The 21,993-nt window shown below is 46.8% G+C and overlaps 1 protein-coding gene across 1 annotated transcript in view; it reads right to left on the minus strand.

Moving 5' to 3' along the window:
* Positions 1–21,993, minus strand: part of APBA2 (amyloid beta precursor protein binding family A member 2) — a 122,687-nt gene that overhangs the window by 64,154 nt on the left and 36,540 nt on the right. The gene's annotated exons all lie outside the window — the stretch shown is intronic.

The following is a 21,993-nucleotide window of genomic DNA, read 5'->3' on the forward strand; positions in this document are numbered from 1 at the left end:
CTAACTTGGGTCCCTTCCCCTTCAGGCTTATCCCATCCTCTCCCTCCTCTTCCCCTTCAAACCGAACAATGCTTGCAGAGGAACTGGATGTGCAGGAACCATCCAGGCTGAGCAATGTGCAGGAAAGCTCAACACAAGTCCCCAGCATGGCAGACTGGAGGGCTCAAGAGAGGGGACAGCACTGCTCGGCCATGGCGGGAAGAGGACAAAGGGTGCAGCTGCAGCCTGCAGGTATCGTGGGGTGACAGGGCAGCTGCAGAAACCTGGCAGGCCAAACTGGGAAAAGGCCTGGACCCCATGCCCTGGACTCTGCACTCTATCCCCCAAACCACACTGCTATGGCTTTAATATGTCCCCCAAAGTTCATGTGTTGGAGACTTAATCCCTAATGCAACAGTGCTGAGAGGTGGGACCTTTAAGAGGTGATTAGGTCATGAGGGCTGTGCTCTCATGAATGGATTAATATCTCTGTCTTGGGAGGAAGTTCTTTATTGTGAGAGTGTGTTTGTTATAAAAGTGAGTTCAGCTCTCTCCTGCTTTCTCTCTCACTCTCCCTCACCTTCTCACCTTCTGCCTTGGGATGACACAGCAAAAAGGCCCTTTACCAGATGCTGACACTTTGACCTTGGACTTCCCAGCCTCCAGAACTGTCAAAAACAAATCTCCAGTCTTCATATAACCACCCAGTCTCGGGTATTCTGTTATAGCAACAGAAAACAGACTAAGACATACGCAGAGTCACTGAGCAATTTTCAACATTTTTTCTTTTAGCCCTGTCTCTCTGGGCCTGGCATGGGGACAGAGGCTAGAGGCAGGGAGATGACTGAAAAGGCTATTCTATCCTCTAGGGGAAAGCAAGGGGCTAGCATCAGGAAAGTGGCACAGAGGACATCCAAAAGTTTGCTTAACGTTCTATTTCTTTTTTTTTTTTTTTTTTTTTTTTGAGATGGAGTCTTGCTCTGTCGCCCAGGCTGGAGTGCAGTGGTGCCATCTCGGCTCACTGCAAGCTCCACCTCCCAAGTTCATGCCATTCTCCTGCCTCAGCCTCCCCAGTAGCTGGACTACAGGTGCCCCCCACTACACCGAGCTAACTTTTCGTATTTTTAGTAAAGACGGGGTTTCACTGTGTTAGCCAGGATGGTCTCGATCTCCTAACCTCATGATCCACCCGCCTCAGCCTCCCAAAGTGCTGGGATTACAGGCGTGAGCCACCGCGCCCAGCAACGTTCTACTTCTTAAGCTAAGTGTTTCCCCAAGTGTTTGTCCATATTCTTTCAACTGTACTCTTACATTACACATTCCTTTTTGCTTGTATGATACTTCAATTATTTAAAAAAACATATTCCAGTAGTCCAGTTAAGAGATTGCATACTTGAAAATGCTTAAAATGGTAAATATTTTACTGCAATTTTTAAAAAGAAAAAAAAAGGAGAGCTTAAACTAAAACAGTAGAGAGGACAGTGGAGAAGTGGCTCAGCGAGCACCTTAGGTAGCAGAAGCAAGGGGTCTGGGCTCAGATGGGAGCAGGGAGTGAAGATGAAAGAGGAGCTATCAGTGACCCTCAGCAGTCACTGCCCGGCCCGGGCTCTGATCTTGCCTTCCTGTACCTCCTCTTCCCCTGTTGTCTTTTTAGGGCACAAACTCAAGGCCTTCCATATTATATCCCCCAGAGCTCCCAACACAGCACCTTGTTTGTAGTAGTGCCCAAAACACATCTTGTTATGAGACTGAGTGTACCAGATAGTCACAGTTACAGCAGTATGAACATTCTCAAAAGAATGAAGAAGGAGGTAATTATTTCATCCAGTCCCGACACTCAGAGTGTGGGCACAATTACTGATGGAGCCACATGCTTCCAACGTGTGAATTCACTCCAAGGACACTTGACATCGAAAGAAGTAATGTTTACTCCGCCACCTGCACAGGCTTGTCCATGGCCGTGTCTCAAGACCATCACTAGTAAGCGGAACAATTCTCAGCACTCTCCCTAGAGTGGCCCACAGACAGCAAAGATGTCCCACACCAGCAAAACTGTCACTGAGAAGGACCCTGCAGGGCCTGTTACCCCCTTCCCAAACCCTGAAACTGGCAGGACAATTCAAAAGAGCTGTTCCCCAGAAGAGAACAAGGGGCCAGCACTCACTAAGACATCAGCAACCCAGATGTGTCAGAGGACACATCAAGAACACTGAGCTGTCTCAAAGACCACACACAGTTTGACACCAGAATTCTTATCTTCACAGAGGACAGCCAGTCACAAGAAACAGGTTGCAGGAGTGATGTCAGGGACTTAGCAACCACAACTCTCAGACACAATCACCAGTAACTACATTCCTCAAGACCGTCTCTCAGAAGCATGTGCTGAATGCAGCTGCTAACACGCAACCAGATGTCCATGTCTTAACTGTCAGGACAGCAAAGGGCAGATGGTACGTCACTGGCACATGAGCACACAGCTCCCATTCCTTGCACAGCGGTGCTGTCTCTATGGCATCCCTGTATGTCGCCAGGCTGTAGACACCAAGCTGTGCACATTGAAGGTAGGTACACACTTGTTAGAGAATGAACTAAAGTACACAGTACTCTTACTATCTTAACTTCAAATTCTCTGTCATCCACGGGAATAAAATCTGTAATATACACATAGAAATATGTATACCAACACTAAATAAAATATTCTCTGGGCCAATATAAGACATAAGGACTAAAATACACACTACAATAACATGGAACAGTCCCCGATCCTATTAAAATACTGTCCAAGTTTTCAAACATGAAAACACTGAGGACACTGTAGGAGAACTACAACAGAACCAGGAGTTTATTTTCCACTGGTGTTTCCCACAAGCTCTCCAAGCCTTCAAATGATTTCAGAAAAATTTATCCCAGATGTGTAACACTACCACAACCATGTAATTTGGACTACAATTACTCAATTCATCACTTACCACTGCTTCCTATACTTTTTGCATTTCTTTCTCTTGAACTATTTAGGGGGATTTCATTTTTATTTTGTAAAAATAATTGTTAGAGTCATTTTGTTTAGTTAGGAGGTAACCCTTTTGTGTCTATAAAATGGCTCTGATCTCACACACAGAATGATATCTTTGCTGGGTATAAGATTATTGCATTGTTGGCCGGGCGTGGTGGCTCAAGCCTGTAATCCCAGCACTTTGGGAGGCCGAGATGGGCGGATCACGAGGTCAGAAGATCAAGACCATCCTGGCTAACACGGTGAAACCCCGTCTCTACTAAAAAAATACAAAAAACTAGCCGGGCGAGGTGGTGCGCACCTGTAGTCCCAGCTACTCGGGAGGCTGAGGCAGGAGAATGGCGTAGACCCGGCAGGCGGAGCTTGCAGTGAGCTGAGATCCGGCCACTGCACTCCAGCCTGGACGACAGAGTGAGACTCCATCTCAAAAAAAAAAAAAAAAAAAAAAAAAAAAAGATTATTGCATTGCATCCTTTTCACAATGATTTGCTAACACTGTTCCACTATCTTCTAGCTTACAGCCTCGCAGATGTGCACTTTAATTCTAATCAGATTCTTTTTACCTTGGTACAAAAATCTATTCCTTCTGTCTGGAAGCTGATACAATTTCCTCTCCACTCTTAGAGTTCAGAAATTCCAGCCAACTATGTCTGGATAAGGGTCTTTTTTAATTTTACGAGGGTCTCATTAATTTTATGTGAGATTCATTTGCTGAGCCCTTTCCACATCAAGTCCCACATCTTTAGCTACAGGAAGATTCTTGTTATTTCTTTGTTTCTCTCCCTAATGGCCTTTTCCTCTTCCTGGAATATCTCTGGAATTTGCCCTCCAAATCACTTAACTTGACACTCATAGTACCCATTTCACATTTTTTTTCTGTGTGGTATAAATTAGTTCCTCCATTTGACCTTCCAAAACACTAACTCACTTTTCAGCAAGATGTGGCATGTGACCTGTCTTTGCTCTTGCTGGCAACAAAGGGTCCCTAAGACACCAGTGCAGGTCTCTCAGTGAGTGGTGGATGGCTGGACAGTGTAAGATACAATGGGAGATGATTTTATGATGAGCTGGAGGCAGTCAGGGCAGTGATCTGGGACTTTATTGTTGAGATGTGAAGAGGTGCCTGTATTTTTTAGGTACGACAGAGATAGGCTGTCCTCAGCCAGATCTGCTTGCTTCCAGGGAAAGTGTCCACCCCTCCTAGAGGCACAGGAATAAGGTGCTCCCCTGAAACTCCCTGAGTCTGTGTGCTGCACCTGCCCCCAGCTCTAGAAGTTCCAGACTTTTCATGGAAGAGTTCAAACTTCTTCCCTTGGAGCAAGCAAATCCAGTCACTGTCTAGAATCTTTTATTCTTTACATAGAAATATTTAACCCATGAGAAAGTTTACACATACAAGGTAGGGAGCAGCTTCGTGTTCCCCATGATGGTTACCCCAGTGATTTTCAAGCTTTGTTACCCATTAAAAATCCTGATGCCTGGGTCACACCTCATACCAATGACCCTGGAATGCCTCAGACAGGAACCAGGCATCAGTAGTCCTAAAGGTTTCCCAGGTGATTCCAATATACAGCAAAGTGTGGGCACCACGGCTTTACTTAGATAACCCAATACCCTTTATTAAATAGGCCATTCTGTTTCTCACGTCTTACAGTGACCAACCATCTCAACTTTAACACTCAAAGTCTCATGTCCCAGGAAACACTCAGTTCCAGAGGAACTGGGATGGCTGGTCACCCTGCATGTCATACACTAATTTTTTTTTTTTTTTTTTTTTTTTTTTTTTGAGACTGAGTCTCGCTCTGTTGCCAGGCCAGAATGCTGTAGTGTGATCTTGGCTCACTGAAACCTCCGTCTCCCAGGTTCAAGTGATTCTCCTGCCTCAGCCTCCCAAGTGGCTGGGATTACAGGTGCACGCCACCATGCCCAGCTAATTTTTTTTTTTCTTTTAGTAGAGATGGGGTCTTACCATGTTGGCCAGGATGGTCTCCATCTCTTGACCTCGTGATCCACCCGCCTCAGCCTCCCAAAGTGCTAGGATTACAGGTGTGAGCCACCGCGTCCAGCCATCATACACTAAATTCTTACATAAAATTAGATCTGTCCCTGGACTTTCTAGTCTATGTCATTTCTATCTGCCCAGAAACAGTACCATGCCATTTTCATTATTATGACTTTAGAGCATATTTTAATATGACATGAGGCAAGTTCTCTCTCATTATTCTCATTTTTTCATCTTCCCTTGCTATTTTCAAATTTATTCTCCCAAAAGAACTTAGGAGTTAGTGGTTTCAAGTGTACCCAGTATTCCACTGAAATCTTGGCTGGAGTAACTTTAAGTTATAAATTACTTTAGGGAATGTTTTTTCTTTTGAGACAAGGTCTCACTCTGTCACCCAGGCTAAAGTGCTGCACGATCTCGGCTCACGGCAGTCCGCCTCACGGGTTAAAGTGATTCTTGTGCTTCAGCCTCCTGAGTGACTGGGATTACAGACATGTGTCACCACCCTCAGCTAATTCTTGTATTTTTTGTAGAGAAGAGGTTTTTCCGTGTTGGCCAGGTTGGTCTCCAACTCCCGGCCTCAAGTGATCTGCCCATCTCGGTCTCCTAAAGTGCTGGGATTATAAGAGTGAGCCACCGCGCCCAGCCTCAGAAATTTTTCATACTTAACAACACTGAGTCTTTTTACCCAATTTCACCCCCAAAAAAATCTTCCTATTTATTCAAGCCTTAAATGCCTCTCAACAGCTTTGTAAATTTCTTTATAGCTGTAGACATCTCATATGAAGTTTTTTCTTAAATATAATATTTTTGTGGCTGTTGTGAATAGATCTCCTCTTCCTTACATATTTACCTGGTTATTGTTGGTATACAGAAGAAAATGATACTGATTTTGTAAAAATAGGTTTTACTAAGCTATTTTTAAATACTAATAGTTTGTAGTTGATGATGTTTTTCTAGGTAAACGACGTTTTTCTAGGTAAACGACGTTTTTCTAGGTAAATGATGATGTTTTTCTAGGTAAATGATGTTTTTCTAGGTAAATGATGTTTTCCTAGGTAAATGATGTTTTTCTAGGTAAATGATGATGTTTTTCTAGGTAAATGATGATGTTTTTCTAGGTAAATGATGATGTTTTTCTAGGTAAATGATGTTTTTCTAGGTAAATGATGTTTTTCTAGGTAAATGATGTTTTTCTAGGTAAATGATGTCACCTTCAGAAGTCATCATTTTGCTTCCCCTTTCCAGCATGTGGTCATCTTGTCTAACTATCCTGCCTTGCACTTCCCTGCACAGTTAACAACGGCACTAAGAGGCACCCTTGACTTACTCCTCATTGTGACGAAAATGCTTTCACTTTACCAGGGCTGAACCAGGGGGAGACAAGGGAGGCCCCAAAAACCTAAGCAATCCAAATAAATAATATTTTAAAGCAATGCTTTAAAAATCAAAATTAATACAAAATAAATCCATGATGAACAAAATATCAACATTTTAAATGAAGACAGGATTGGTATTCTTGATTTTTCCTGTTGCCTCCGGCTGCAATATGTGGCTTGGCTGTGGACTGGTAATGATCCCGTTTTTCACCATGACTACAATGCCAGCACTGGCTAGCGGCAGCTCTTTTCCTGAGTTTGACACTACAGACATTCTGATCCAGTTCTCTTTCCCATGGGTACAAAGGGTAAGCGACCCACAGCAGCTGCCCAGGAAGGCAGCCATGTCTTCAAAGACTCCACAGAATTACACTGAACCTACCGAGGCACTATTGGTATAAGACAAAGGGCCCTCCTGTTAAAGATGAAGACTGAAGGTCCTTGTTTCAATTCAGACCTCTGTTTACTGTGAGGCCTGGGGCAAGATATTTAATGGGGAGATGGCCTTCCTCTCCTTAGGAAATTGAAAATGACAGTATGTGCCTGCAGGGCTTGAAGTGAGTTAAAGAAGAGAGTAACCAGTGCAGGCCTGTACTCCATAAACACTACATAAAGGGAGTTAAGGAAAATGTCAATGAAGTGGTCCAGGAGAGGATACCTGATAAGGTGAATGTCTTAGATGGGAACAGGGAACTCTGCTGACACAGGTGGCTGGGAGTGGCTGTGGCCAGGTGACACTGTCCCTGGCTGTGTATGCAAAGTGCATCTCTGCAATGGAATACGGGTGCATCTTGGAGGGACTGCAGAAAGCGGGGAGAGGTCCCTGTGGAAAGCTAAGACTTACTCCTCCAATGCAGTGATTCACTCACTTCGGTGGGCACAAGGCCCACCTGGAGAGTGTGCAGGTTCATGGTCCAAGATTCCAAGGTGGTGGGCCAAAGGTCCAGAGCTGCAGGTGGTTCTCATGTCAGAGGTCCAACACTGCACTTGAAAACTGCTCTAAATAGAGGCTTGCAGGTCTCTGGTGACTGCCCAGGGAATGGATCTGATCTCCTTGTCAACAAATACAAAGCCCTCCCTTGGTAGCCTAGGCCCACCACATTCCAAGCCTTCTTCCCCTACTCCAGGGGATGGAGAGCGAGGACAACTGTCCCCAGCTTCTTCAAACAAGGGCAAAGGTGGGTGGCCTGGCAGGAAGGGGCTATGCAGAGCACAGCAGATAATTCCCAAGCCACAAAGGTAGGCTGTGGTCAAGGGGAGGTGAGAAGGAAAGGTGGGCAAAAGTGTAGGCAGAAATAAGCGGTTCTTTCAAAGAAAGAGTTCTCCTACTGGATTTCTGGTATCTCATTTAGTTCACTAAAAGTATACTCCTGCAAGGAACTAACACATTGCCTTTTGCACAGAAGCAGTTTGCAGCCTGATTAGATAAAGAATTCCATTTAAGACACCTCAACGTGTAAGCAACTTTTTCAGAAAGCCCTTTAGTGCCTGAAGGAAGGTCCCACATAGCTGCCAAATTCCAGCTTTCTGGGCTGCCAGACTCTCAAAACGTCTGGCCTAAAGATCTCCAATTACTTTAACCGCATACTCCTTCTAGGGATACAACTGTTACATGGGGACAGCTGCCCTGTAGGAGGGCAGGAGAGAGCCGCAGATATGACTAATCATCTAGCACATCATTTGTGAAACTGATGTGGGCAGACTTCTGTACTCAGAGGGTGACTGCTTCTGAGGGCACATCACCTCCCAGCACTGAGGACTACAATCTGTTTTGCTCAGTGTTCTCAATAGGAGACACAGAGAAGAATGGAGGCCCACTCGCAGTTGTCCCACCCGGAGAAAGCCGGTGTTCATTTGGTGGTTTCTTTCTTTCCAGTCTTTTATCTGTGCATCTCTTTTGCATAGCTGAGACCTTACTGTAAACACAGATCCATGTTGTTCTCTTTTAACACGTGGTAAACAACACAAGCTCTCCATAGGTATCGTTTTAATGGCTACATCCTATTTCCCAGCTGAATAGGTATCATCTGACCACTACAGACTGAATGTCTGCATCCCCCGACAAAATTCACATGCAGAAATCCTGACCCCCAGTGTGATGGCATTAGGGGGTGGGGTCTTTGGGGAGTGATGAGGTCATGAGGGTGGAGCTCATGAGTGGGACTGTGCCCTGATGAAAGAGACCCCAGGCCGGGCACGGTGGCTCACGCCTGTAATCCCAGCACTTTGGGAGGCCGAGGCAGGCAGATCACAAGGTCATGAGTTTGAGACCAGCCTGGCCAACAGAGTGAAACCCCATCTCTACTAAAAATACAAAAAAAAAAAAAAAAAAAAAAAAAATTAGCCAGGCATAGTGGCATGTACCTGTAATCCCAGCTACTTGGGAGGCTGAGGCAAGGAGAATCGCTCAAACCTGGGCGGTGGTGGGAAGAGAGAGAGAGAAGAAAAAGAAGCCAGAGAGCTGCCTTGCCCCTTTCACCACATGTGGACACAGAAAGGAGACGGCCACCTATGAACCAGAAAGCAGACAGACCTCACCAGACACGGAACCTGCCCATACCTTCATCACAGACTTCCCAGCCTACAGAACTGTGAGAAATAAATGTCTGCTGTTGGAGCCACCAAGTCTATGGCGTTTTTTGATATAGCAGCCTAAGCTGACTGAGACACTAACTATTCCCCTGCTGAACCCACATTATGTCCTGGTTTTGCATAATAAGCAATGCTGTTTATTCTGCGTTTCCCTCATAATATACTACAGGCGTTTTCTCTCCTCCCAGAGCCTTTATCCAGGACCCTTTGAAACTGTCTTTGTTACTTACAGTGACAATCCATGGCCCAGGTCCTCAGATGAGCCCAGGAGGGAGTTAACCGTCTCTACAGTGGGGGCTGGGGGCTTTGCACTGCAGAGCATGTATGCAAACATACTCAGGTCCTTTGCTTCTAGTCAATCATATTAAAGATAAATCCTGTACAACACACCATCTGGAAAGCAATTCAAATGTACAGGAGAAGCATGATTACCTGCTACATGTCCAAGAAAATGAGTCCCCATGTCCAGACTCAATTAATTCTATAACAGCACATAAATCAATAGGAAATGCGGCCCCCGACACCGTGCTCGCCACTCGCCTCCTGAAACATCCTAATGAGATGTGGGAAATAAAGGCTCATTGTCAACAATAAAGGGCTCCAGTGTCCTTATTCTAAACCATGTTTTTCTTTTGCACGGGAAAATAGCATTAGCTGGTGCTTAGAAGAGCTGGTAATATAGCAGACCAGATGAAAAATAGCTATTCAGTGACCACAATACAGGCTGGGTGAAAACGTATCATACAAATGAGAAACAGACTCAGCCAAATTGTTCCTGACACCAATCTTGTCCCCCATTTGGTCTCGCATGTTGTAAAGATAATATTATTTTGTTCCTTTCACATATAATTTAGTTGCTTTCACTATACACGACGTGGGTTTGAACAGTCCTGGAGAATGCTTGCATGATCAGCCCAAGCATTTCAGACAAAAGCCACTGAATAAGTATTTCACTTCAAGATCATGGGCAACCGCAAGCTCTGGAAAGACACTAATAAATTAATCTTCCAAAAACCATACTGATGTCCAACACTGCCAAGCAAGGCTCTCTAACCTAGCTTAGAGTCACAAAGGGATGTGTTTCTCTTTGGAAAATGGCAGTGAAACGGATAAAAATATTGAGCACACACTAAACCTTCAATATCAGGATCCTAGGTGAATCACTGTTAGCATATGCACAAGACACTTCTGTGGTGTCTGAAATATTTACAAAAGGCTTAGCATGTAATATGCATTGTTATGATTTATTCACAACCAAATAAACATAGAATCAACTGTGAAGAGATGCATTAAGACGTTAGCAAGGGCTGCCTTCGAGTGATGGGACGACGGTACCTATTTCCTTCCTCTCGTCATTCCTGGCTACGGTACTTCTACAGACAAATAACATAAAAAAGACAAGCACCATGGACTGAAAGCCCTCTGCAGCCCGGGAAGCCTTGGGCAGCCATACCTGTCAGGTGACATTTCTGCAGTGGGAAGGGTGTTAAGTCTCAGCAGCCCTTGGAAGAAGCCTGGGGTTAATGTCAGGCCTAACTTCTTCCTTCTGGGTACTGAATATGCTGGGACATCTGCCCCACTGCATCCTCATCTCCAAATAAGCAAAAGGCGATAATCTGCCCTTTACATATCATTAAAACTGCTGTCAGACCTTCATCAATACTAGTCTCCAGGAAATGGCATTTTCAATATCTCACAGTGTAGTCCACACCTGAAAGCAGCATTAATGCCATAACAGGAACAGAGTAACTGTGCGCACTTCTGGCCCGGCAGGTATTTGCTGTTCTTCCTGGGTTACAGTAAGAAGTCTACTCTCTCCCACAAGAACCTCTGGAAATAGCGGTGCCTTGGCAAAGTCTACCTCTGCATGTCATGTTTGCTCCTGGATGCCTTTAGGGGAAAAGCGAGATCCAGATAAGAGGGCAACTGAACACAGAACATTACCAGCACTGACCTTTTTCTTAACATGCTGGAGAAGGGGGCGCAGCTTCTGCAGCTGCCAGGACCCTGTGTGAAGAAGTACGCTGCTAAATACACCCTCTACCAGATCCGTCCTCTCAGACAAAGATACCTGTCACCCCCAGAGAAGCGGCCACAAGACTCAAGGGGGAAAAATCTGTTTCTGTTGGTTGCCCTGTGATTTTCACATTTTTCTAGTCATTTCCAAGTGCACGCAGCACTGTGTAGATTTAAAATAAGCCACAGCCATGTTATGGCTGAATCATGTCCCCTCAAAATGCATATGTTCAAGTCCTGATCCCCCATACCTCAGAATATACTTTGTTTAGAAATAGTATCACTGTGGCCGGGTGTGGTGGCTCACTCCTGTAATCCCAGCACTTTGGGAGGCCGAGGTGGGCAGATCACGAGGTCAGGAGATTGAGACCATCCTGGCTAACACGGTGAAACCCTGTCTCTACTAAAAATACAGGTGGTGGCACGCACCTGTAGTCCCAGCTACTCGGGAGGCTGAGGCAGGAGACTTGCTTAAACCCGGGAGGCAGAGGTTGCAGTGAGCTGAGATCAGGCCACTGCACTCCAGCCTGGCAACAGAGTGAGATGGAAGGCAGGAAGGCAGGAAGGCAGACAGGCAGGCAGGCAGGCAGGCAGGAAGGCAGGAAGGCAGGGAGGGAGGGAGGGAGAGAGGGAGGGACGAACAGAGGGACGGAGGGAGGGACGGAAGGAGGGACGGAGAGAGGAAGGGGATTACTGCAGATGTAATTAGTTGAGATACAATTTGGGTAGGCCCTGACCCAATAGGACTGGTGTCCTTTAAAGAGGGGAACTGTGGAGACAGTCACACAAACGGGCTGAAGGCAGGGCTCTAAAAGCTAGGGAACATCAGAGATGGCCAGCAAACCACCACAAGCAAATGGAGAAGCATGGGACAGACTTTCCCTCACAGCCCTCACGAGGCACCAGTCCTGATGACACCTCGATCTGGGACTTCCAGCCTCCAGAACTGAGACAGTAAGCTTCTATTGTTTATGCCACCCAGTCTGTGGACTTCTTATAGCAGCCCTAATGAACTAAAAAAGTCCATAAGGATCATGCGCCCTTTATTCAAAGTTCAGAGTTTCCTTGTTTTTCATCTTCTGGGAAATTCTCCCACATGTAATCAGGAATATTTTTTCACCTGGGATCTAACTATTGTTTCCACCATTGATCCCTTATTCTTCCATATACATTTTAGAATCCCATTATCAATATCTATTTTTTTAAATCCTGCTGGAAATTTGATTGGGATTGTAATGAATCTACAGGTCGATTTGGGGAGAATTCACAACTATACTGAATCTTGCAATATATAAATACGTCTTTCCATGTAGTTGAGTCCTTGATTTCCCTCATCAGCATATTTTAGTCTCCAGCATACAGATCTTGCATATTTTCTTATTTATACATATTTCTTTTTTGGGGGGATGCTATTGTAAATGATACCTTTTTTAAATAATTGCTTTTTATTTTTTCTGAGACAGGGTCTCACTCTGTCACCCAGGCTGGAGTGAAGTGGCACAAATACGGCTCACTGCAGCCTCAACCTCGGGGAATCAAGTGATCCTCCTGCCTCAGCCTTCTGAGTAGCTGGCACTACAGGTGTGTGCCACCATGCTCAGCAACATTTTATTTATTTATTTATTATTTATTTATTTAGTAGAGAAGAGTTCTTACCATATTGCCCAGGCTGATCTTAAACTCCCGGCTCAAGGGATCCTCCCACCTTGGCCTCCCCCAAAGTGTTGAGATTACAGGCATGAGCCATCACACCCAGCCTACTCATTTCTTAAACTCATTTTTCTTTTATTCAAGATTATTTCTATTGATCTACTTAGAGCTAACTTAGATTTCTTTCTTCTGTCATACACATTTTCTTTTGAGCTCGTCCAGTAATATTTTTACTTCATTCCAAAATTCCTATTTTTTTCTTTTTTGTTTATATTGCTCTGCTGCAAATTTCTCTGTTTCTATTAATTTCAGAAGTATCCATCTTTTACCTCATGGAACATGGTTGTAACAGTCACTTTAAAGTCTTTGATAATTTCAACATCTATGTCATCTCAGGGTTGACATTTGTTAATTGCCTTTTCCCTTGAGAATTGCCCGTTTAAAAAATATTTTTAATTGATTGACTGAAGGTCAGATTTTTTTGCTTCTTTGTATCCCAAATAATTGTAGATTGCATCCCAGACCTTTTAACGCTGATTGAAAATGTTGAATGAGAATGTAGAGAATGCTGATTTTCATGTGTCTGCTTCACCAGGCGATCGATCCACTCAGGTTCAGAACACAAGCTCCGGCTCCCCTTCGTTGGGGGATGGTGCTAATGTCAGTGCGGTTTCAAAACCCTTTGCTGTGCTCTGTGAGTTGGCTTCAAGCACGAGCTATTCAGGGATGAAGTCTGGGACCTGGGCCATGGTTTCTATTGCAGCTTAATTCCAAAGCCTTTGCTATGGTTCTCTGGGTATGCCCCATACGTGGAGTTGGTTCCAAAAGCTAAATAAACCCTCTTTTCCAGATTTCCTCTCTCCAAGATATCTTCCATATTCTTCTACTACCAGATGACCCTTTTCCTGGTTCCTCTGCCCATAAAGTTGGGGCTCTCTCAGAGTTTTAGCCTAACACATCACACTGTTTCATAGTTTCTTGCAACCGCAGCCCCTGCTGAGGGCAAAGCAGAAGGAGAAAGATAAAAAAAAATGGGGATTCTTCCCACCACCTTTATATAATAACCGGTTCCTCCACCCAGAGAGCTGGATTTTCTCTCAGGCTTGTAGGTGCTACTGCTCTGGGTCTGGCAGGGCCAGGAGAGAGGAAAAGACAAAACAAAACAGGGATCCCTCCTATTCTTTGGCTTGCAGGGCTCGTCTTTTCAATTCCCTGGCCAGAAAGACGGATTTCTCACAGAGTTCTGCTGCCTCTGCCCATAGCGCTATTTCCCAAATCAGTCAGCACTCAGATCAAAGGAGGAAAAAACCCAACCAGAGAAACTCAGTTCTAGTGTGCTGGGCCTTCCAACTCTAACCCGCTTCCCAGTGGGGCTGCTTTTCATTCTGTTCAGAGTTTTGAGTTCTAATCAGTGAGTGAAATGGGCAATAGTGGGCTTACTCCATCCTGGACAGCACCGTATGTCCTCCATTGATCTCTTCATAGATTTTGGGAGGTACATTAAGTTAAAACCTGCTTTTATTTCATTCGATTCATCAGACACATATCAGTGCCCATCAGTGTTCAGCTAGACCTGACATCATCAGCAGGAGAGGTCACACCACATGAAAACTGGCGGGCTCTGGTTCTTAGGTCTAAACCCCAGTTGGATGCTAGAATCAACCTGGGGAGTTTTATAAAAAACATCAATTCCTGGATCCTGTCCCAGCTCCATGAGGTCAGAATTTCTGGGTGAGGAGAATTTGGACACTCCGGGTAGCTGACAAGCAGCCAAGGCTGAGAACCACTATAATGAATATGACAAAAATGTGAAGGGTCCATGGCCCCATCGTCTCTCAGGGTTCACAGTTTCTGATGCGGAGCTGGATGCCAGGAGGATAAGGAGGAACTGAGTAAGGAACGGGAGAGTTGTGCTGTTACGGGCTGGCCTGACAGCCTCTCCACCACCACTCCCTGCTGCAGGTATCCCAGGTCTTTGTGGTAATAACATGTGACCTTCTTTAATAACACATAAAACTTCAAAGGCCCTGTCTGACCCCCTCACAGTAATCTCCCTGGTGGGCCTTAGGGAAGCAATGCAACTCCCCAGCAGCAACCCTGATACACACACACACACACCCACACACACACACAGCTCTCCCTTCTCTTCACACCCTGACATGCGGCTGAAATAAGGCTGCATGTTCAAAGGACACTTTTAAGGCAGCATATCTCCCCACATTCATCTTCTTCCTTGATCAACAATAGTAAATCATCTCAAGGTCCTTCTAAAAAACGCATGTGCCGGGTGTGGTGGCTCACACCTGTAATCCCAGCATTTTCGGAGGCCAAGGCAGGCGGATAATGAGGTTAGGAGTTCGAGACCAGCCTGGCCAACATGGTGAAATCCCGTCTCTACTAAAAATGCAAAAATCTGCCAGGTGTGGTGGTGTGCACCTGTAATCCCAGCAACTCAGGAGGCTGAGGCAGGAGAATCGCTTGAACCCAGGAGGCCGAGGTTGCAGTGAGCCGAGATCGCCCCACTGCACTCCAGCTTGGGCAACAGAGTGAGACTTTGTCTCAGAAAAAAAAAAAAATTGCATGCATATAGGACCGAGCCAAGAAGGAAGTGGGTATGTGTCCCTCCAGGGCCCCTACTCCAGATAGAGTCTGGGCTTCTGTCCCTACCATTAGCCTAATGCTTCAGTACTGTCTTGAGGGCTCTAGTCACAAAACCAGGAAGCTCAACTATCAAAGTTTCAAAGTGCAGCTTGCTGATTTGGTTCAGCATTTCCATATCATGGAAAAAATGCAAAATTGTTTTCAAAAGCTAACCATTCAAGGATGACCTACGGTTTCAATCCCCCAATCCTCTGAGCTTCTCCATAGCTGAGGTTCTGTTAATTCCCAAGTATCCCTCAGAGGCTAGGTTACTTGGAGCCAGAAAAGGGAATTTCCCGGGTGCTGTGGAAGGAAGTGCCTGGAAGGGAGCTCTGTGGTAAGCCCGAGTCCCCCAACACCAAAACGAAGAAGAGACCCTAGAGTTTAGACGGTGTGGGGACGGCAGAAGTTGTCGTCAAAGCACAGAGCTGGCAAGCACAGCACCAGCTGCCTTGGTTGGAGCTCACAGAGTCCTGGGGGCAAAACTAGAGGTGCCAGTCAGCGAGTAGACTGGGTTCAGGGTGCAGGACACCAGGATCCACAGGGAAGGCAGTCCCTCTGCTGTGGTTCAGAAGTCCCTGCCAATACTCACGTGGAAATTTGATTGCCATTATAACAGTATTAAGAGACAGTATGCTGGGGCCGGGCGTGGTGGCTCACACCTGTAATCCCAGCACTTTGGGAGGCCAAGGCGGGTGGATCACGAGGTCAGGAGATCGAGACCATCCTGGCTAACATGGTGAAACCCCGTCTCTACTAAAAATATAAAAAGTTAGCCAGGCGTGGTGGCAGGTGCCTGTAGTGCCAGCTACTCGGGAAGCTGAGGCAGGAGAATGGCATGAACCCGGGAGGCGGAGCTTGCAGTGAGCAGAGATCGTGCCACTGCACTCCAGCCTGGGCGACAGAGCAAGACTTCGTCTCAAAAAAAAAAAAAAAAAAAAAAGAGAGACAGTATGCTGAAGAGGTGATTAGGCCATGAGGTCCCTGCCCTCAGGAATGGATTAATGCCATCATCCAGGGAGAAGGCTCCTCATAGAGGTTAAGTTCAGCCCCTATCTTGTCTGTCTCTTTGCCATGTGATGTCTTCCGCCATGTTATGAGGTAGCACAAAGGCCCTCACCAGATGCTGGCACCATGCTCTGGGAATTCCCAGCCTCCAGAACTGTGAGCCAAATACTCTTTTTTTTTTTTTTGAGACGGAGTCTTGCTCTGTCGCCCAGGCTGGAGTGCAGTGGCCAAATCTCAGCTCACTGCAAGCTCTGCCTCCCGGGTTTATGCCATTCTCCTGCCTCAGCCTCCCGAGTAGCTGGGACTACAGGCGCCCGCCACCTCGCCTGGCTAGTTTTTTGTATTTTTTAGTAGAGACGGGGTTTCACCATGTTAGCCAGGATGGTCTCGATCTCCTGACCTCGTGATCCGCCTGTCTCGGCCTCCCAAAGTGCTGGGATTACAGGCTTGAGCCACCGCGCCCGGCCGTACACTTCTTTTCTTTAGAAATTACCCAGTCTGTGGTACTACATCATACGAGGACAAAATGGACAAACACCCTCTAACAATGAGAGTCAAGGGTCCCAGTCACTCTGGCCTGATTTCTTCCAGCCCCACCTAACTCTGGCTGTCTCTCCCTGTTTGCCTCAGGTCCTCACCCACAAAAGACATTAAAGACCCTCCTCTCCTGAAAGGCCTGGAAGCTGCCCATCTAATCCCAACAAACCCTTGGAGGCACTGGCCATGGTGATGGGCAACCTGTAATCTCACACAATGATTCAGATCATCCTTCTGGCAACTCACCCCAGCCTGTTTGCCTGGTCCCTAGAACCGTCTTTAACCTCTGTACACGGTGGCTACACACCCACCCAGTCCATAAGCCAACGGAGGCAGGGGCTGCATCTCATATTTAAGTGTGCTCTGGCGTGACCAAGAGGGATTCAATGATAGCTGCTAAAAGGGTAAACATGAAACTCAAATGCTGAAATTGAACTCAACTGGATAAATTACAGGTTACTCAATCACTCTGATAAATGATTATCTTCTGAATAAAAAATCTCCCAAAAGATGTCTTTAAGTAGCAAGTTTCTCCTAGCTTATTTTAAATAATTAACTTTTATTTTAAATAATTTAAATAATTTAACTTTATTTATGCAAAACTTTTCTTTTTTCTTTTTTGGAAACAGGGTCTCACTCTGTCATCCAGGCTGGAGTACACTGGTGTGATCTCAGCTCACTGCAACCTCCACCTCCCAGGTTCAAGCAATCCTCCTACCTTAGCCTCCAAAATAGCTGAGATTACAGGTACACACCAGCTTGCCTGGCTAATTTTTGTATTTTTTGTAGAAACAGGGTCTCACCATGTTGCCCAGGCTGGTTTCAAAGTCTTAGACTCAAGCGATCTGCCTGCCTCTGCCTCCCAAAGTGTTGGGATTTCAGGCATGAACCACCATGCCCAGTCTATTTAATGCACAACTTTTAAACAAATGTTACCACTGTAAGAAGCAGGGAACTCTGGGGTGTTTAGTAGGAGATGATGTAAAAGAAGTGTGGGAGTCACCTGCTGGGCCTCTGGCCACCCCTCCTTTGAAGGTCAACTGGGGTCTCTGCACCCCAAACCGTCACACACGGTTTCCCAGTCCAGTGGGGAGGCCCCACATTGCTTGCTGGGGTGGAGACAGCTTCACCCCACACCCCACCAGGTTTCTCCAGAGCTGGTCCCACCACCCCTTGGCTCAGCAGCACTGCCTCCCGTCCTAGCTGTGCCCCCTGTGGTTGCTAGTGAGGCTCACTCTGAAGTAAGCATCTCTGATGAAGCCCCTTCCTCAATGCAGGTGATGCTCATCCTCCCTGAAGGAGACCTGGGGGCAATTTGTCTACTAAGCAACATTTTCTTCCCCAAGAAAAACCTGGTAAGGGGAGAGTCTGTAGATATTTTTTTTAAATAGTTTTTTAAGACCAAAAAATACATATGTATTCAGGCCATATGTCAGGCACTGAGGCCTGGGCAAGGAGGTGTGACTGGTGGGTGGTGGGAAGGCATAAGGGTGAGGGCTCTGCCTACAAGGACACAAGGGAGGGGCAAGGCTGCCTCTGGCAATGAATCTTGGCATCTCTCTAGCCTCCCGGGCCCAGCCCTGAGCCAAAGGGCACAGCCAGGGCCAGGTGAGGGAGTCACCAGTGGTGGAGTCCCTGGGCCTTGGCTTGCAACTGGGAAAGTTGCCAAAGCTTCCCCAGGTAGGGGGGTGCTCAGGGGTGACAGCTGGCACCCTGAGGGATCCACATGCAGCCTCAGATCTTTGTCTGCTCCCACCCTCTCTGGCCTGCTTTGCATCCCAACAGTTTCTTCCCATGTAGCAGAGCCACCTGCGGGGCCGGGTCCCCATCCCTAGAACTTCTGGCTCAGCAGGTCAGGGGGTACCTGGGAGTGTGCACGGCTCACACGTGCCCAGGGGATGCTGAGGCTGCTGGTCCAGGGCCCACACATCGTGGGGAACCCCTGCTTCAAACGTGGAGCAGCACATCGATCTCTTGTCACATAATGAGACAGCAGTCTCACTGTTGAAATCGATAATAAAAATCCCATGATGATGTCCCAGAAAAACAGACTGGCCGCTTCCACATCTGAGACAGACTACAATTAATCATCACATGGCACCCCCAAGGTCCCCCACACACACCCCTAATTCCACCACCCTCACTGAACATGAGAGAAAACAGCATTTGCAGGCCACATCCACTGTCACTTAACTGGCCTGAGCAGGGTCCTCGCACAGGAGCCCCCACCTGAGATAGTAGTCAATTCATGCTTTCCCCTCAAACTGGGAAAACACACCCAACGGCCCTCCCAGGCTGTTCCTGAACCTATTTTTTAAGCCCTGATAGTTATTTACTAATTAATCCTAATGACCCCTCAATTGCAATCATTCAATGTTCTCTGCCCCAGTGGCAAGCCCTCACACCCCTGCCTGCCTGGCAAGACTAAAGGAAGGGCAGGGGCCCCAGGTGACCAGGCCCCAAGCCTAGCAGCCCAAGCAGTGGCAGCGCTCCCTCCCCCTGCAAGAACAGCCTGCACATGCCCACCAATTGCCATTCAAGTCCAACCAAAACGTGAGACCTGGAACCTGAATGTTAGCTAGCTGCTAGGCAGAGGCACCAGGCCAGGGCCCAGGGAAGAAGGACCTCCCCGGGAACCTGTGGGTGGAAGTGATCTTTATTCCTGCCAAATTTCCCATTCTGTCATTGTAATGTAAAAACCTATGGCCAAGAATCCAAAGTTCAAACACCCACCACAGAGTCTATTCCAGGGCTTCTGGAAGTGTGGTCCCTGGGCCAGCAGCATCAGCGTCACCTGGGAACTCCACAGACATAGAAACTCTTGGGCCCTCCCCCAGACCAATGAAAACTCAGGGGCAGGACCCTGAAGTCTGCATGTTAACAAGATCTCCAGGGGATTCTGATGCCTGAAAGTCTGACAGCCACTGCTCTAGGGTAACACCTCACTCATTCTGAATATGTACTTCACAGTCTGTGCCCCAGCAAGTCAGGGCAGCCTGTAAAACTGACACTGGTTCCAAGTGTCACTCTTCAAAGTAAACAAATAGCATGCATACACCCTTCTTAACACTTTGATTTCATGTAGTCTATATCCAAAGGGTTGTGTCAGGCCTGAAATCTAAAGGAACCCCAAGCCCCACTCTTTATTAACCACTAAGTCATGGCAATCAGTTGGTGTGTAATAAAGAACTTGGCTGACCTTCTGGTACCTTGGCGGGAGCCTCTATCCTTGGAATCTCCAAGTGATAGGAGTGTCCTTGTTATTCATGGTGGGTTCCAAAGTTTATGCAAGAGATGATTCAGGATGGAGGCTGGTCATGCGGAGAGGCCAACTAGCTACTAGAGGGCTGGGGCTTTGAGACTGGAGACACGGGCTACCGGCCTGACCTCTGGGAAGGCTAAATATTGAGCTCAACCACACAGCCAATGATTTAATCAATTCACTGATTCAATTCATCATGCATCATATCTACATAAAGAATCCCAGATAAAAACTCTACACAATGAAGCTCAAGTGAGCTTCCTTTGTTGGCAATACCCTTTGATTACTGCCACACTAGGATGCTGGGAGGATAATGCATCTCTGAGGATGCCAAAGCTTTGCATCTGGAAGCCTCCCAGACTTCACCCTAGGTGTCCCTTCTTTTGTCTGGTTCCGGGTTGTAAATAGGTGCTATAATGAAACTTTCATTGTTAAGTATAGTGCTGTTCTGAGTTCTGTGAGTCATTCTAGCAAATTATCTAATTTAAGACTGGTCATGGGAACCCCTGAAATTATAGTCAGCTGGTAAGAAGTAAAGATGGGCCTTAGGACCCCTGAATTTGTGGCTGGTGTCAGAAGTGAGGGCAGTCTTGTGGAAGATTGGGCCCATAACCTCTAGCTTGGCTGACTTTGGAGAGTTGGGGAAGCAGGTTTTGAATCACGGGTTTAAGGCACAGGGAACTATTAATACGTGGTAGGTGAATAAGATGAATAAGACCATTCCTGTTGCAGACAGAGAGGTCTTATCACATAAACCAAGGAAAGGGAATGTCAAGAAGAGGTGTCGGGTGCAGAAAGGACATCAAAGAGGAGAGGGCTGGGCAGCAGACGTGGGCCTTGTCTAACCCTGGTCCCAGATCATCCTTCTGGAGGTGTCCAGTGCAGCCCTTCTCAACCTGCAGCACACGCACAGATCACCTCGGCATCTGGCTGGTATGCCAATTCTCACTCAGAGGCTGGGTGGGACCCACAGTGCAGCCTCAGAGGGGCCAGCCCTGAGTGATGCAGCTTGGATAAGGATGGCAAACGCTCGCATTCCTCAGCACACAAGAAAGCCCAGATCTCACCACAGAGCCATCTCGCCACAGCTGTGGGCAGACTCCACACTCCACACGCTGCAGCTGGCCATTGGTGTGTCTGTCTGACCTGTCTACATGTACTGTCCGCCTTCTGTGTGATTTCAGCAGGGGTGAAGCAGCCCACAAAGAAAGGGCCCAGGATCTTGTCTCAGAGGGAACAGCCTCAGAGGCACAGAACCCGATGAGATGAAAAGAGCTGAGCACCGCAGTCTCGTAGGAACTGGATCTCAGAAAACCGAGCAGGGCTGGGCAGCGCTACTAACATGAAGGCATATTTTGGCATGAGGCTGTGCTTTGGGGATGGAGGGTCTAGGAGACACCTGACTTCTGACTTTCAGCCTGTCCCAAGACAGAAGTTAGTGCGACAGCCAAATGGACCACCAGATGAAAAAACTACAGTATTAGGAATTTTCAGAGAAAGTGAACCAATAGCATGTATAAAAAGAGATTTATTTCAAGGAATTGGCTCACCTGACTACAGAGCCTGGCAAATCTGAAATCTACAGGGCAGGCAGGCAGGCTGGGAACTCCATGAGGAGCTGACATTCCAGTCTTGAGTCACGAGGGGGTCTGGAGGCAGACCTTCCTCTTCGGGGAACCTCAGCCTTTGGTCTTAAGGCCTTCAACTGGTCGAATGAGGCCCATCCAAATATAAAGGACAGTCTGCTTTACTCAACGTTTACTATGTGCACCTTACCCAAAAATCACCTTCCCAGCAACATCCAGACTGGTGTTTGAGCAAGCAACTGGGCACCAGAGCTGAGCTACGTTAACACACAAAATTAACCATCACGACTGCACAGGAATGACTCTGCCCCTTTGACACACACCAGCCA

Source organism: Rhinopithecus roxellana, chromosome 5, assembly GCF_007565055.1.
Source record: "Rhinopithecus roxellana isolate Shanxi Qingling chromosome 5, ASM756505v1, whole genome shotgun sequence".
NCBI lineage: Eukaryota > Metazoa > Chordata > Mammalia > Primates > Cercopithecidae > Rhinopithecus > Rhinopithecus roxellana.